The sequence below is a fragment of the Colobus angolensis genome, unplaced genomic scaffold (genome assembly GCF_000951035.1).
Source record: "Colobus angolensis palliatus isolate OR3802 unplaced genomic scaffold, Cang.pa_1.0 Scaffold75, whole genome shotgun sequence".
In the NCBI taxonomy this organism is placed as follows: domain Eukaryota; kingdom Metazoa; phylum Chordata; class Mammalia; order Primates; family Cercopithecidae; genus Colobus; species Colobus angolensis.
In genome coordinates this window covers 8,103,909-8,120,067 of record NW_012121265.1, presented here as the reverse complement: position 1 = coordinate 8,120,067, position 16,159 = coordinate 8,103,909, and the positions used below count along the sequence as shown (strand labels likewise).

The 16,159-nt window shown below is 47.7% G+C and overlaps 1 pseudogene; it reads left to right on the top strand.

Annotated features, from left to right (window-relative positions):
* Positions 1-8,197: 8,197 nt before the first annotated feature.
* On the top strand, positions 8,198-15,925 carry LOC105501830 (annotated as a pseudogene).
* Positions 15,926-16,159: the final 234 nt, after the last annotated feature.

The following is a 16,159-nucleotide window of genomic DNA, read 5'->3' as shown; positions in this document are numbered from 1 at the left end:
GCCCAATAGGGTACATGGCGGAGGGCGCCATGCTGCCGCTGAGAGGAGCTGCTCATGGGCCTGCCCCCTGCCCTCCCATTCTTGAAAGCTCTGAGGGAGGGTCTTTTCATCACTCTTTCTTCTCGTTCGAATGGACTGGGGCTAGAGACTGGTATCTTCCCCAGTTCTTCTGTGCCCACTGCTGGAGAGCTTTTGGTCAGAAGAGTTTCAGATCTAAACCAAAAGGGCTGGGTGTGGTGGCTTATGCCTGTAATCCCAGGACTTTGAGAGGCTGAGGCGGGTGCGTAATTTGAGGCCGAGAGTTCAAGAACAGCCTGGCCAACATGGTGAAACCCTGTTTTTACTAAAAATACAAAAATAGCTGGGCATGGTGGTGCATGCCTCTAATCCTGTCTACTCGGGAGGCTGAGGCGTGCGAATCGCTTGAACCCAGAAGGTGGAGGTTGCCTTGAGTGGAGATCGCGTCACTGCACTACAGTCTAGGTGATATGGGGAGACTTTCTCAAAAAAGAAAAACAAAACAAAACGTAAACCTAAAGGAAATCATGAGAAATGCAGATTTTCCCCTTAGAGGGAAAGGTTTCTACCGTATAAGCCGCCCCTAACTCATGAGTTCTCCAAAGCTCTCCAGCGTGGGGCTAAGAAGAGCTTAGATTGTGGTGTCTGATGGACTGGGGTTTGCATCCTGGCCTCAACTCTGACAGTCCACGTGACCCTGGATGTGTTGTTTTCTTTCCCACGGCATCAAGTAAAAGTGGGTAAAATATTACCTATCTCATGGGGCTGCTGTAGAATTAAACGAGGTGATGACTTTGCAGTAATAACTCAGCATTTGACGTAGAAGATGGCTTTGGTCCTGTGAGCTATAGGTCTGGGGGCAGGGCTGCCTCTGTGTAATCTCTGGACACTCTTTGATCCCATCTCCAACACTTGCCTCCTGCTCCCCCAGCTTTGTGGAATGTGGCCTGTAGATCCATATTTCACTTCAGGGTTGCACCAGGGTTCCCTGTTTTTGTCCCAGTGTAAGTTCTGAAAGGGCAGAGCAAATAGGAGGAAGTGAAGGGAACTAATTGGAGTAATTTCTTTACTGCTTTATGCTTTGGTTTACTCATATGTAAAAATTTTTGTTTTTTGTTTGGTAAGAAACAAACACGTTAATGTAAGTTAAGTGTTTAGAACAATGTCTGGTGCAAAGTAATTGCTCAATAATGGTTAGCTATTATTTACTTATTTATTTGGCACTTACGGTGAATTTGTCACTATGCTAAGTCCTGAGGATACAAAATGGGAAAGATCTAATTCCTGTCCTGAGTTTCATGTTGGAGATAAAGTAAATAACGAGAGTAACTCATTGTGTTATAGACAATGCAAGAAATTAGAATCAGTAGTTCTCACCAATAATAGGGCATTAACTCTGCAACATTTATTTCTTTTATATACTGGAATATTTTGTGTACTTAAGAAGAAAACAAATCTATGTGAAAACTATTCATAATATAGATTTAAGAGAAAAAGACAGATGATAACAGAGTATGATCTCAGAGAAACTGAAAAATAAAAAGACAAAAAAACTGGAAAAACAAAACTGTTAGTAGTCACCTTTGCAGTCAATTTTTTCCTAAAATTTTCTTCTTACATTTTTCTGTGATGATCATGTATAACTTTTGCAGCAAAATGAGAAATTCTTTGAAAGCAAGAAGGAAACACTATAGTGTCTCCAGTTTAGAGGGAAGATATGTTACTGTCTATTGAAGAAATGAGGGCTGTGATGAGAGAAGATGGACATAATCAATTCATAAAAATTCAAAAATAGATGTTTACAGCAGGAAAAAAACAGTCTCACCAAAAAGGAAATCAACACAATGGGAAAAGATATTAGGTAGAAAATATTCAGAAAAAATTCCAATCCTGCACATTTAAGACTGATTCCTTATGATAAGAGGAGTCTGATATCGATGTTGATGGTTGGCACATAGGGAAATAAATGCGTCTCCATTTGGTTAATGGAAGAACTTCCTAGCAATGAAAGAAATGAGCCTGAGAACAACTGTAGGATATCTCACAGTAAAATAAAATATGGAAATAATAAAGTCACATAATAAAATCACAATAAAAAGGAGAAATCACAGAATGCAAGGCCAGGAAACCCATGGCTGTGCTGGAGGTCGACAGCAGGTGTCCGTTCTGACTGCTGCATGCTCATGCTCTATTGGGTGCTAATATTTTAAATGGCCCCTCTAGAAACACATGTGTTCATACATACCAGTATGGTATGCAAATTGGGCCTTATCTTCTGGAGAGAAATCTGACAATATTGTAAGAAAAGCCATAACGTTACTTACAATATTATTTTTCTCCATTGTCGCACTCTTGAAAAGCACTCACTAAAGAACTAATATTAAGAGAAAAAAAGATGCCCACAATAATGCTGTTTATGTTAACAAGCATTGAAAACTATCTGATGTCCACTCATAGGGACATGGCATATTTTCATAACACCACATATCCATCAGGGTTGTTTGCAATGCCCTCTTCATATCTGAGTTCTCATGCAGTCCCACCAGTGGGTGCATATTGTCATTCTGACTTTGTGGTAGATCTATGCGACACGTCAAGGTTACTCAGAGTTTAGTTTCTGCTCTACCACTTCTTCAGGAGCACAGTCCACAGATCTTCCCATAGCTTGTGGCTGCATGTTTATGATGCCACATCCAAGGACGTTGTTTCCTCTGAGTTTCAGTCACCTACAACCCATAGTAGGCATCCAGTAAACATCTGGTGGATGAGTGAGTTAATATGATGAAATACACCTAAGTCAGTAGACGTGACCATTGAGAACCACGTTAATGCAGGAATGGTGAATGCAAAAATGAGAACATGGTGTTGAGTGTGACAAAGCACACATATTATATGACTGCTCCACACTGGGTGTGCACAAAGACAGAGGAAATCGCTCACCTCACAGGGACTAAGTTCCACAGGAAAGAGAACATAAGTGCTTATGTTTTAAGCACAGAGGAAGTGCTGTCCACCAGGGAAGAGCCTGTCTCCTGGCTGGCAAAGTCCTTGCTCTGAAATTATCAGTGGTTGATTTGGTACAAGGGCTAAGACCAAACCTGATGAGATCTGCAGGTGTTTGACTTCCCAAGAGCTGTCGCTCTGATGCATTTTTGTGCTTGAAACAACTACAGAGTGAAGATGGGATATACAAAGACTTGTGTGGATACACTTTGTATTAGCCAGGATTCTCCAGAGGGACAGAACGAATAGGATATATGTCTGTATGAAAGGGAGTGTATGGGGAGAAATGGCTCACATGATCAGAAGGCAAAGTCTCACGAAAGGCTGCAAGCTGGGGAAGAAAGAAGCAAGTAGTGGCTCAGTCCAAAAGCCTCAAAAGCAGGGAAGCTGACAGTGCAGCCTTCAGTCTGTGGCCCAAGGCCTGAGCGCCCCTGGCAAACCACTGATGTAAATCAAGAGTCCAAAGGCCAAAAAACCTGCAGCCTTTCAAGGGCATCAGAGGAAGAGAAGGAAGCATCCAGCATGGGAGAAAGATGAAACCAAAAGACCCAGCAAGCCAGCTATTCCCTCTTCTGCCTACTTTGTTCTAGCCATGCAGACAGACGATTACATGGTGCCCATCCACACTGAGGGTGGGTCTTCCTCTTCCAGGCCACTGACTCAAATGTCGATCTCCTCTGTCAACACCCTCACAGACAACACCCACAAACAATACTTTACCAGCTGTCTAGGCATCCTTCAGTCCAATCAAGTTGACACTTAATAGTAACCATCACACACCTATAGGCTGTCAAGGGCTGTGATAAGCACTGCCTGGAGGGTTGTGGAAGGATCCTCAGAGAGAATAGCTTTGTGCAGGATCTTGAGGATATGGAGGAGTGGATGTGTGTGCATGCACAAGCGTGTGTGTATGGGATACACACACATGTCATATACTATACATATATATGCTTTTCCTCCCTCTCTCTCTATATATATCTATATATATGGCAATGAGTACTTTGAGTTGGGAGAAAGTCTTGGCTTTTAAACACAGGGGGAGGGATTGAAAACAGAACCCTGATCTAGGAGTTTGCCAGTGCTCAGGACAGTGGAGTTGGAGGAAGGTGTTCTTGTCCCAGCTTTTGGGCCGGAAACAAAAGGTGGTCTCAGCTCATTAAGTAAGGATGGCCCTGGATCTGTAGGGAAGAACCAGAAAGGGGAAGGGGGTCAGAACTAATCAGCTCATATGGCTCCGGGCTTCACAGTACCATTCCTGGTCATCCTTTGTGTGTGCAGCAACAAAGGTCAGCCTTTGTTTTGCTCTCTGGGTGACTCCTGTCCTCCATGCCACCCTCCATGGAACCTGCTGAAGCAGAGCCTCAAAGTCAGGGTCACCTGGGCGTGTATTCACAGCCACTTCTTCTGGGTTCTCTGTTGTGTGGCCTGGGTCGGGCAGGGTCTTGGCACCCTGTCACCGCCCTTGCTCATCTGCAGCAGCTCTGGTGTGTGCTCACTCTTCGCAGTGTTAGCCCTGAATCACTCACTGCAACTCACTTGCCTCGTGCTGCCCAATCTTACTTCAGTTGTCCTGATGACTAATGTGGTCACTTGCTCTCAGTTTTTAATTGTTTTGGTTTGTATTCAGTACATGCTGTTGTTGTCTTATGGGTTTTGTCTCCTCTTAGTGATGATGATGATGATGATGATGATGATGATACCTATTCGGTGATAATGATTCCTCACTCTCTATCCCAGCAATACAATGAAGAATGTCTTATGCACATTTTCTCTGACCCAGCCCTGGGCTCCTACTATCATGGGGCAGGGATGACTCAGACTCTGCTGATCTCAGCTTTGTAGATGCAATCTGGACAATTTCCCTGCCTGGGAGCAGGATGGGAGCAAAACTGATGGAAGCAGTAGACATATGACACTCTTTGTGAGGTGTCAGCTCCAGGCTCTTTGTGGGGTTGGAGACTTTCTTGTACCTTCTGCATATTCCCTGCTTTTCTGCAGCACTCCCAGCAACCTCTTTTCTCTGGGGTGGAAAGAACCATGGTGATGGTATTGAAGGGATTGGATTCTGTCTGTAGCTCATCAGGGTCATGTGTGGGATAGAGGCCACGCGTGAAAATCAACCCACTTGTTATGTGGTGAATGTCTGTGGTTTGCCTCCCCAGCCATCATTCCCTCTTCTGGTAATAGCCTCACTCCCATCTATGTATTACTCTCAGTTGGTGTGTTTGGGGTGGGCTCCAAGGTGACTCTATGAGCTAAACCCAGATTTGTAGCCTGCCACTGTATCCCCCACTGTGACCACAATGAGTGGGCCAGGGGCCCATCCCTGAATTGGTCAGAGCCAATACGATGCCAGAAGACTTTCAATGGAATTGTTGAGACAGAGGCAGTGTTTTTTCCCACTGGATGTGCCATGTCCATCCACAACCTGGGCCACCATGGAAGATGGCAGAACTCTGAAAGAGGAAAAGAAATGGAGCCCTAATGACACCAATTGAGTCCTTAGTCTAGTTGTGTGTGAAGCGAGACCTATCTCTAGATTTTTAAAATATTTCATGAGCCAATACATTCCCGTTCTTTTAATTAAGCCAATCTGAGTTGAGTTTTCTGTCACTTACAACAAGGAAGTCCTGACAGATACAGTCCTGTGACCTTTGGGTCAAAGTCACCTCATCAATATGCTTAAAGATTGCATGAATTTGAAGTGAGTTTCTTTGTTTTGCTTCTTTAGTTGGGTGTCACTTTGTCCTTGTGTTATGATCAACTTTCTAATTCAAACTAAGTTGACACTGCCTTAAACAGTTCTTTGAACTTATCTAGAGTCCATCAAACCAAGGTCAGAAACCCATAACCCACATACTGTCCTATGGGGCCCAACAGGTCAAGCATATAAGGTTACTTGGAACAACTCCTTGGGAGGGTGGAGGAACTTTCAGTTATCTGTCAATTTCTGGGATTCTCTTATGTTATTGGATAGGAGGTGGAGGACTTCTGACCATCTGGGCTTCCAGTCTCAGGGTCCAACTTACCATTCGCATGTTTCTAAAGAGGACAGAGCAGTTGTTCTCACAACTATTTCCTGGCTCTGCAAATAGCACAACACCATCATCATCCCAGAGGCATGACCCAAATCCTGGCTGTCCTGTAACAGGAGCTGTTGCCACCAAGTGACTTATTTCATGGTGAAACCTTCCAGAAATGGGTTTAGACATTGTTGGAATGTGTATGTATTTTTGTGCATTGCATTTTGGGGACATTATTTGATCTAGTTGGCAAAGTGAAGCCAGATGAGCTGAGAGCATAGGTCATTTGGGCTGCCAACTTTCTGCACTTAAATATTCTGCTTTATTCCCCTCACATTTCTATAGAAGTTCGGTTTTCAAAACTATGCAACAGTATTTGGGCACAAAATTCTGTAAATGCCAATAATCTCTGTAAATCATCTATGTGTGTACATGAATCCAGTGAAAAATAAAGGAGCATTGTGGCCAAACGTGTGGACCCTGAAGTCTGCACACCTGTGTTCCTCATTCACCTGAGGAATGAGGAATGTCTGTCTTGAGGAAGAGAGGAATGTTGGGGATCACATTTCTTTTGTCTTTCCAAAACCAGCTGGGGTGTCACTGGCTCACCAGATTCCTCCATGTTTCCCATTTACAGTCTTTTTGGGCTGCTTCATCACACCATGAAAGGGGATATATTCTGGATCCTTGTCTTACCATATTATTTGATTATTTATTATTTATTGCTCTATGTAAGCCTTTCCTCCCTCTCTAGCCTGAAAGTGCTGGGTGGGTCAAGGCTGTGCCTATCCTGCTCCCCACCCGAGGTCTAGCACAGTGCCTACATGTCGAGGGTGTTGGGTACCGTCTTGTTGACCCTTGGGCCTTTGCTGCCATGGTGATGGGGTTGGCCAGTAGGTGTGAGGGAAGAGCCTGAGGGCAGAAGTTAGGGATGGGAGGAGAGGTGTGGGTGGGGTGGCCCAGGGAGTGGGGGTTCAGTGAAATAAGGAGGCTAGAACCTTGCTTCTTTGTACAAGGAAGTTTCATGTGGCCCATTAGCTTCATTGAGAATGGACCTGGATTCATGGCTTGAGGGTGAGCTAGAGACTTGGAAGCAACCATGGCCATTTAACCAAGGTCCATTGCCCTGGTGATGTGGGGTCCTTCCCCTGGGCCAGCCCTTCTGTTGGGCCAGTTTTGTTAGGTGGTCTGTGTCCTGCCCCATGGGGCCTGAAGGACATAGAGGGGCTAATGGCCAAAGAACTATGGGCAAAGGACTTACCCTTGTTCTTCTTGGATGAGAAGCATGGAGGACACCTGGAGTTGGTCCCTGATCCTCTGTTGTCTGCAGCCATATCCTCAGGATCCCATGGAGGCAGGAATACCTAGCCTTGCTCTCAAAGCAGCAGGCCCTTATTCCTACCACCTCTGCCTCAGCTCGCCTGCTGCACCTCCTTGGGAGCCCCTCCTCAACCATAGTCCCCAACACATTGGCAGCATGCTAAATTGTTGACCAGGGAAGAAACTTACAGCTCACCAGAGGAGTGACCCTGCCTCTCCATCCCTCACCTGAGATGGTCTGGGGTCTCTTTCTGGATCCCAGATGTGCCTCTGTGTGTGTGTGTGTGTGTGTGTGTGTGTGTGTGTGTGTGTGTGTGTGTATGAGAGAGAGAGAGAGACATGAAGGGAGAGAGAGAGAGTTAGTATAAAATTGGGGGCAGAGAACGAGTGGAAAGTCACAGAGAGCACTTCTTCCCTCTTGGGTGCCCCAGTCCCCAGCCCTATGGAAGCTGCCTGTCCTGGGCATGAGGAGGCTGGGAAGGGAGTGCAGTACAGAGGGCACAGTGCTTCCAGGGCTTCTGACCTCCAGGAGTGTACTTTTGGGAAAGGAACTCAAATGTACAGCAGCTCCTCTTGGGTTACCAAGTGTGTAGACTTGTATAGGCAGCTGGGCCTGGTCCCTGAGCAGAGCCCCAGGGGCTGTGCAAAGGGGCTCTGACGCTCCTATTTACTGTCTTCCTGACTTGAGCACACCATCTCCCTTTCCACTCTCTCTACTTTTTCATCTGTAGAATGGGTATCCTACCACCTCACTCCAAAGCTAAGTCTAAGGAGACCACGGGTGAGGCAGCACTTTGTAAATTCTAATGTTCCTTGCCACAGTGCTGATGGACATGGTGGATGACAGAGCACAGGAGCCCCACACTGAAGTGCCGGGGGTCCACAGAGGGACAAGGAGGGAGAGAAGACGCTGCTCCAAGGAAGGGCATTTTGTTCCTACAAGAGTCTTGGATCTTTGTCTTCTTGCCCTGGGCCATAAGGAACCAGAGGCTCAGTCGGGCTTTGGGGTGGTGGATGCAGGCAGCTGCAGGGGGTGGAAAAAACAGTCACCGTCCCTCATTGCCTCAGATTTATCCAGTTCTTTGTCCCTGGTCTCAGAGGGTTCCTTTCCAGACTGTGTTGGGAACTACAGGGGCCCTTGGACCTTCAAGTGTGACTTTTTTTTTTTTTTTAAAATGGAGGTGGTTCTAGAGAACTCAGGAAGAAAACTGGCATCATAAAAATATGATGTGATGTGGCTAACAAGAAAGCATAACAGGCCTGGCTCTGCATGGCCTAATATAGCCTGGCATTCAAGCCCCAGCCAGGATGTAAATGGGGATTGGTAACTGAAAACACGAGAGGTCTCTCGAATGGGATGACAGAGAGCCTGCTGCGATCTCTGAGGCGGACATGCCAAGGGGATCTGAAAAGCAGCCCCAGGGGACCATCCTGGGTTTCCAAGTGTGGGTGGGGTTGGGACCTGGATGAAGGCACCCCCCTGCAGCCTCCTGCCCACACTGTGCCTAGCGGGTCAGCATCGGACTGACCAGTCCAGTTAGCCCTTATGGGGAGGAGTGGTGGGCTCAGCGCCACCAGAGGTCATAAATTCCATCACCCTGACCTCTTGAGAGCAGAGTGGACCAACCTCTCCATTCCCCTGCCCTGCCAGCATCCTGGCTAGCTGGTTTTGGCCCTACATGGACTCTCTGAGAGAACATGGCCCAGTCCTCCCCCTCAAACAGCGGATTGACGCAACCTCAAGTGTGGAAGCATCATGGGGGCAATGCCAGACACTTTTTCTTCCTCATCCTCTCTCCTTCTCCTGCAAAGACACAGATCCGTGAGTCAGCCGAGAAGCTAAAGGACTCTGATGCTATTTGGTGCTGACTTGAGGCTCAGGTCTGGGGAGGTAGAGGGGGCAGAATGTGGGAGAGGAGAAACAAATTTGGGAGTGAGAATGGTTTCCCTGGGGCCACCTCGCTGGGTGACCAGTTCATCTCTGTCTGCCTTGGGCCTTCCTGGTTTTGGCAGTGAAAGTCCCAAATCCCAGAAAACCTCTCAGTCCAGGGAGAACCAGGATGGTTGGTCATCCTTTCCCATCAAAACCTCTGAAGCCTGCTCCTATGGGAGCACCATCTCTGGATTGGTGTCCCACGTGACTCAGCCAAGGACCCAGAGGCTCCTGCTGGCAGAGCTAGGACTTGAATACAAATCCAGGGCTGTTTGCCCCCAGCCTACATTACTCAGCTCCTTCCATGAAGTGGGACACCTGGATCTCTCCAATGATCTTGGCCAAGGCCTTTCCCCAGGATGGAAGTGGTGGTAAAATAGCCAAAAGAGAGAGGAGAGGGGTGAATGAGTCACCCTTGGAGATCAAAAAATAAGACCCTGCAGTTCACCCTAGCTCAGAGATGTGGGATCCCAAGAGGGGAAAGATGCGATCTCTGCCCTTAAGGAGTTCACATCCTGCTTAGAAAAGCGCAGTGGGCTTGCCTTTGGGCGCCTGGCTCAGGTACCACTCAGTGCCACCTACACACACTCACCAGAAAAAAATAGACAAAGGGTGTGGTTTATCAAGATTGCATTACTTTCAATTTCCCTTATAGAATGTATTCATTCAAGAAATATGTATTGAATATTTGTTCTTAAGTGTGTTGTTGCTTGTGTATGAGACATACTCTTTTCTTTTCCCCTCCTTCTGTCCTTCACCCCGACGTCCCAATTCCACCCATTCCTCAGGTCCCAGCTCAGTAGGTAATATTTATTGAACACTTAGTACGGATCAGGTGCCATAGTAAGCACTTTGCACTGCTTTAATTAAATACATTTAATCCTCATGAAAACCATATGATTCTATTATATCCATTTTACAGATGAAGAAAATGAGTGGTTAACTGGCTTGCCCCATGACACATGGCTCTTCACTGTTAGGCTGGGTTGCACCCTGGCTTGCACCTTCCCTGCAAGGAAGGCTTTCCTGAGCCCTAGTGCCCAGTTTCTAAAGCCCCTTTGATTAGTCTCTGCTGGAGCACTTGTCACCAAGCTGTGACACACAATCTCCTTGTCTGTCTCCTCCATGAGATGGGGTTCCTGGAGGGTTGGACTCCTTCCTGCTGTGTCCCTGAGAGTAGGCATTTAGGAGGAGTTTGGTAAATACATATTGGATGAGTAAATGAATGAATTGATGGGTGAGTGAATGAGTTGCCTCAGTGGCCATAGGAGCTCTGAGGTCCTCAGCAAAAGCCTTTGTTTTGTCACTGAGGGGCACTCCACACTGGCAGCACTGGGCCGAGGAGCTCTTGACGGCACAAGGCAAACAGCCCTCTGAGTAACCACATAACTATGACATCGGGGAACAAACTGATTTTTAAATACTAAAACAAGTTTAAACTTTTTACAGTAAATGACATCTTTTCATGAATTCTTGGGATGAAACTGAGATTTGGAGGAAATTTCTTGCTTGTGTTGGTGTCAACAGGCGCATCTCAAATTTCACCCTTCACCCAGCCCCCTGCAATTTCTCCTCTGCTGTTGGAGTGATTTGGGAAAGAGTTTGAGAAATGCCGCCTGGAGGAGCTGGCTGGAGCTCAGGACATGGGATGTCTGGACTCAGCGTGGGCTAAAGGAAGGGCATTTCAGGGAGGCGCACTGCAGGAGCAAAGGTACAATAATGGGGACAGGTGGCCCTCTCCTTGTTCCTTGTTCCTGGAGCTGGGTGAGCAGCCAGTCCCTGTGAATGGCTCTGAACGTGCCAATAGCTATTGCAATATATGATTAGCAGCCACATCCTGAAGTACCACCACCACCACCACCACCAAGTACCATCACTTGGAAGACCTCACACTATTTTTAGTCCCTTTAGCTCAAGAAAATATTATATCATCTCTTTTCCTCCCTACAAGCCAATTCATTGTTGATCTTGTCCCGTCATAAAACTCCGTTCTTCTTTTTAGCTGTGCGAGACCAATCAGCGGTGGGGTGGAGTCCCTCTGCTATTTTCATATCTTGTGTCACTTGTTCACATGGGAAAAATCATGACATTTTCCCACGTTGGGGCCCTGTGCAACCTGGCTTTGAATTTTAAGCATGTAATTGCTCTGGATCATGCAAGGGGGCCAATGAGCTGACCGACCAGCAGGGCTCAGGGTTCCAGGCGCCTGACGTTGGCATGACTGGGACTCGATGCCGACGATCTTATTGATTTTAGAAGCATTTCCAAGAAGAATAGGAGGAACCAGCGCCCTGTAGAGTGGTGGGAGAAAAGAGGGGCAGTGTCCTCCGTTGAAGGAATCTGCTGTGATTCAGCAGGAAGGCCGGGAGATGCTTGGCAGTTCCAGTTCATTGCAGGTTTACAAGTGCTTTTCCACCTTGATCTCTTTTGGTCAAAGTTCTGGGAGTTGGGGAGGGCAGAAGGCATGATCTGCCTCCTACAATTGAGGAAACAGAAAGGGCCAGAAAAACAGCCCAGTGCCCCATGGAGCTAGAAATGGCAGAACCAGACTGCAACTGGAGCAGCGTAGTGGCTGATGTGATGGGTCAGGGGTTCAGACAAACATGGATGTATATCAGGCTTTTCCATTTGTTGGGTGAGTATCTGCACAGTCACTTCTCTTCTCTGAGCCTCAGTTTTCTCAGCTGTAAAATAGGGATGATATCATCTCACAAGTTGTGTAGAATGTGACAATAGATGTGAAGTATGTAGTAAGTGCTCAATATATGGTCCCTATTCATACTATCAATACTATTTTTTGCTGCAGATGTCCCATCTCTCTGTGTATCTTGCCCAGTCTTCCCCTCTCTCCTTACCAGAGGGCCCCATCTGTTATCTCTTTCAACTTGCAGCCAAATAAGCTTAAAGAATATGTAAATAGTTTAAAAATTCAAGGCACAGACGTGTCTGTTGTGTTCCGGATCTGCCAAGAGACATCGTTGCCATTTCTCTGCCACTTCTAGCTCCATGAGCCCCTGGGCTACTTTTCTACCCATTTGTTTCCTCAGTTATAGGAGGAAGATGATGCCTTCTGCCCACCCCAAATCCCAGAACTTTGACCAAAAGAGATCAAGGTGGGAAAGCATTTTGGAAGCTGCAATGACTTGGAGATGTGCGTGTCCTTTCAGCAGTGAAAGGGGATTAAGAGAAGCTGCCGCCATGGGCTGGAGTCTGACCTGGCATCAACTGGACAATGGCTGGCATTTGTGGGGCTGTGAGTTTCTAAGAAAGAAATTATCTTGGCACCTCAGCAAAGCAATGGGCAGCTGTCTAGAGTCCCATCTCTAGGGGACACACACATAAAAAAAAGAACACTGGAAATTTAATGTCACAGGCAATGTTTACCCAAGTGCTTTCAGGGAAAGTTTGATGAAATGGGAAGATCGTTTTTGGATAAGCTGTGTGGGATACAGCATAGTCTCCCAGAGTGAGTGCCAAGAGCACAAGATGGTCCCTAAATAGGGTGGAGACAACCATCTGATGAGCTTTCTGTTTGCTGGGTATATTTGGGGACAAAGCTGAATGGCTTGGGGAACCCCCTTGCCAGGGGATGCATGGGTCTCTCTATCATGAGTCTGGGCTGAGGCTGGAAAGCTGGAAAGGGAGGAAGGTGCAGTGAATATCAGGCATGTGACTGTCCTGCTATTAAGCCATTTACCCAGACTGTCCCACCCCAGCCTGAGGTTGACGTGATAGGGGTACATACATTAGGCAGGTGCTGTGGGAACTCCCTGAATGGTTGCCCACCTCTGGGGTAGACCTGGCCATGCTTAGAGGAAAATAAACCCTGCCAGGAATTCAGGTGGCCCAGGAGGTAGGGGTGCTGGCAGTGAGTGTGTCTCACAAAGGCCACTGTCCTAGAGGCAAAGGCTGGATGGAGGCTGGCCCAGTTCCTTCTGTTCCTAATCCTACAGAATCTCCTTGAAATTTCATGGGCCTCAGGGGTCACCATGGGCTGAGGGGTTGAATGTTCCATGGCCGAAGCTTCCCTCTCTGCTTGGTAGTGAAAACAGCCACCTCCCCACCACCCAGTACAGATGAGCCACGGCTCCTGGCCTCCTGCTGTTCACATGGTCTAGGCGGATGGTCCAGCTAGACAGCCAGCTGTGCATGTGCTGAGCCCCTGCTGTGTACCAACTACCCTGTTAGGTGGCTCCTCCTGTACCCAGTTTTTAACCCTTCCAATACACTTGCAAAGTCAGTATTAGAATTCCCATTTTATAGGGGAGGAAGCTGAGGCTGGGGTTAAGGATTCTGCCTCTAGTGGCTTGGAGACTCGGTCCTGGTCTAGAAGGACCCTCCCTCCCATGCATGTCTTCCAGTTCTAATGTCCACGCTGGCTGAGATTTCCAGTGTCCTGCCCTGCTTGCTGGGTCCTTGTGGGTTTTTGCTGTGGGTCAGGGAACTTCAGGATTCACAGATGCTGGCTGACTTAGGGTCTGGGGTGCTGGGCTCCCACCCTATTAGGGACCAGCCATAGCTGCTGGGGCCTCCTACTTAGGCGAGGAGGAAGCAAAAAGACAGTTTTTTGTGGGACCCTGCACAGAAGGTGGAAGCATGCTCAGGGGAATGGGGTGGGACTCTTTCTCCCTGCACCTTTCCAGCTTTTCTGGGCACTTGGTGGTGGAAACCCCAGGGGACAGTATTGCTTTCCTTCTGCTTTTTGGGGTGGGGCTGGGAGGTGTGAAAAGGAAATGCAGGCCCTGGGCAAAGGTCAAATACACAGGATCAAAAGACCCATGTGGTATTTACTTGTCCCATTTCCTTGCCAAAGGCCACCCCTGGAGCACAAAGCCCGATCTTCAGAACTTGAGCCCTGCTGTTGTTCTGGAATTCTGGACTGAGATAGGGCCGGGGGGCCATGGCCAGATGGATTCTTGCCTCGTTCTAGCTAGGGGAACAGCCGACTTGTTGGGCTGGACCAAGAATATGGCTACCCCCTCACCCACTTTAGGAATCCTAATTGATTTCTTTTTGACATTGTACTTTGCAATTCCCTTCTCCTGTAGGTGAAAGGGCAAATTGGAAGGTAAAACCTGCGGCGGCAAGGCCTTGAATGTTGCTTATCATCTCGAAGTGCAGGGTGGAGAGAGTGACAGCTTTATGATGATTAACCTGTGAGTCTGCTGCGTTGGAAAAAAATTAATCTCGAGGCCCAAGACCTCCCCGCCCCCAGCCACTTTTAAATGCTACTTTCTCAAGGCTGTGAACTTGATTCTTCCCCTCCAACTCGTTGTGTTTATTTTGAATAGTACTTCTCAGGAACTTTTACATTAAGCTTTCCTAGCTGATGTTGCTTGGTTTGGACTAACGTCAATAATAGTCTTTTTTTCCTGGTGTAATAATGGAAAATATGCTTCATTTCATGTGCCGCCTCGGCTAAATTGTGGTGGCAACATGGAGCTCTGTATTGGGAAGAATCTGGGGCTGAGACCAGACTCAGTAGAAAGTAGTGCTGTGATTGATTAGCAATGCCTGTCATGGCCATGGGAGGCAGGAGTGGGGACATCTGCACCATCCCCTATTTAGGAGATTAAATTTAATTTCCCCATTCCTGTGTGTCTAGTCTGTAGCAAGAAGACCTTTAACATAAAAAGTCAATCCTCTTCTACAAGGATCCAATATGCTGTGCCCAGTAGGGAACCTTATGCACTCCAGAATGGTCTTGCTTTTCACCCAGCTTTCAGAGTGAATTTTTTTTTCTTCTTCTTCTTTTTTTTTTTTTTGAGACAGAGTCTCACTCTGTTGCCAGGCTGGAGTGCAGTGGCACAATCTCGGCTCACTGCAACCTCCTCCTCCCAGGTTCAAACGATTCTCCTGCCTCAGCCTCCTGAGTGGCTGGGACTACAGGCACACACTACCGCGACCAGCTAATTTTTGTATTTTTAGTAGAGACGAGGTTTCACCATGTTGACCAAGATGGTCTTGATCTCTTGACCTCGTGATCTACCCTCCTTGGTCTCCCAAAGTGCTGGGATTACAGGCATGAGCCACTGCGCCCTGCCCAGTATGAATTTTCTACAAAATAGGTACCATCAGCTCCCTGCCACCTACAGCAACACACGTAGCCCTTCAACACGTGGACCCAGCTTTCCTCCCGGGCCTCATCAGCAACACTCCTGCATGTGCACCTTAGAGTCCAGGTGTGCGGAATTTTTCTCATTGTGTTCAGAATTCACAGTGCCCTTTCCTGTGTTCTTGTATTGTCATGTGTGTTCCCTTTGCCCGGAACATCTCTTCCTTTCTTCTTATCCTTTAAGATCCAGCTGACCTCTTCTGCCAGGTGCCGGATGCTAGCACACGGGCAGCGCAAGTTCCAGGCTCACAAGCCAGGGAAGAGGCAGGGGCGGCCTCTGAAAGGAACTGGGGCCGGAGGAAATACGGTCGTGTTACAGCTCCCAAGAAGGCGCGGGTTGGTCAGCAACAAAACCTTAAGAACCACCTAGAAGTCGGGATCTGGAAGCAGATCGAACATGACGTGGTGATGAAAGCCAGCAACAGCCTGCCCAAGAAGCTGACACTGCTGAAGGCCCCCACCAAGAAGAAAGGGGAGACTGCTGCCACCTCCTCCAACAAGACACCTTCCTGAGCATGCTGGCCCCAGCGCAGGCCAGCATCCCAGCCCCTGCCTCCATGATAGGACCTTGCAGGTGATCCCACAGGCTGCACTATCAGGAAGAGGACTCTGCTCCCCAGCACTGGGTCTCACCTAGAACTTCACTGGGAGCCTGGCCCTTGGGCAGCAGATCCTAGGGTGCTGAGAACCCAGCAATGGCCGGGAAGATACAGTCACCAACTTCATCTGCCCCTGTCCCCCTTCCCA